The sequence below is a fragment of the Muscardinus avellanarius genome, assembly GCF_963383645.1.
Source record: "Muscardinus avellanarius genome assembly, chromosome: 16".
NCBI classification, from domain to species: Eukaryota; Metazoa; Chordata; class Mammalia; order Rodentia; family Gliridae; genus Muscardinus; species Muscardinus avellanarius.
This window is the reverse complement of record NC_137802.1, coordinates 26,036,431-26,038,063: the sequence shown is the minus strand read 5'-3', so window position 1 is coordinate 26,038,063 and position 1,633 is coordinate 26,036,431.

Genomic DNA, 1,633 nt, shown 5'->3' with positions numbered 1-1,633 from the left:
CTTCAAGACCAAAGGCAGCTTGCCCACCTCTCAGGTTAAATCCAGTTCGCCATGTTCACCCGCCGTCTTCATTTGAACCTGCTCCGCGCTCCGCGATTGGCTGCGGGGCTGCCGTGCGACAGGCTGTGGGTCCACTCGGGGCTCGAGCCCGGCGGAAGGAGGGGGCGGGGCGGGGTGGCCACGCCCCTCGCGGCCCGCCCCGCGGTTGGTGCGGCCCGCCCCGCGGTTGGCACCCCACCTCCTTAGCGACCCCTCTCGGTAGAAAAGGGTTGTCACGCCCTTCCGAGGTCTCATCCCCTGGTTTCCCTGATTAACCTCCCGCCTTGGCCTAGATATGGAGAGATCTAGAAGGGAAAGGTGAGTGCAGCAGATTTACTTAGGCTTGCCCAGTCCACACTTAAGTCCCTCGCCCGCGACGGTCTGAGACATAGTTCTCAACCTGGGCCTGCAGGTAATGCCTCTTCAGAATTTCTGGGCGTTTCTTTTTTTGCAGTACTGGTGATGGAAACCAGGGGATTCTACCTCCGAGCTACAATCCCAGGACTTTTTTTTTTTTTTTGGTGGGGGGGTGTCTGGGTATGGAACCCAGGGACATCCGACCTCCGAGCTACACCCCCTGCCCTATTTTTTATTCTTTATTTCGAAACAGGGTCTCACTGAGTTGCAAAGGGCCTCACTAAGTAGCTGAGGCTGTTAGCGAACCACAATCCTCCTGTCTCAGCCTCCCAAGTACTGGGATTACAGACGTGCAGCTACCATGCCCAGCTTCTTGGTGCTATTTTTAGGGCCTGCAACAAATTTACTAGAATAATACCTAACGTGTACTTTTTTTTTTCTTTTTCTTTTTTTCTTTCTTCTTTTTTTTTTTTTTTTTTTTTTCATAACTGGGGATTGGACCCAGGGGCAGTCTACCTCTGAACTATACCTGCAGATGTATTTTATTTTTATTCTTTATTTTGAAACAGGGTCTCATTAAATTGCCAAGGGCCTTACTAAGTAGCTTAGGCTGGCTGAGTACCTGAGATCTTCCTATCTCAGCCTCTCAAATGCTGGGATTACAAGCATGCGCCACCACACCTGGCTCCTATCATATACTTTATTAAACATTTATTATGTCCTGGCACTGTTCCAAATGCTCTGTGTATAATAATTCATTTAATCCTCAAAAGATCCTATAAATATATCCCATTTTGTGGATGAAGGAACTAAGACAGAAAATGGTATTTTCCCAATGTCCCACAGATAGTAAAGGGCAGAGCAAAGAGCATCAGTCCCACAATATTAACTACAGCATTCTACTGTCTCTTGAAAGCCCTCTGATAGAAAATCTGTCCACTGAAAGAAAAGGATTTGTGACAACAGCTGAAGATTTTGTTTGTTTTGAGACACCTTGCAATGTTGCCCAGGCTTTAAGCTGCTGGGTTCAAATAGCTCCAAATGGCTTGGACTACAGGCGTACCTCACTATGCCTAAAAGGTAAGTAGTCAAGTTAATTGTTGATGATAATATATATAGATATATATTATATATAGGGAGATATATAATATATATCATGGTGATTATATATGTGTGTGTGTATATATATACACACAAAAAAAGTTCAAAAGTATACATATATATATATTTCAAAAGT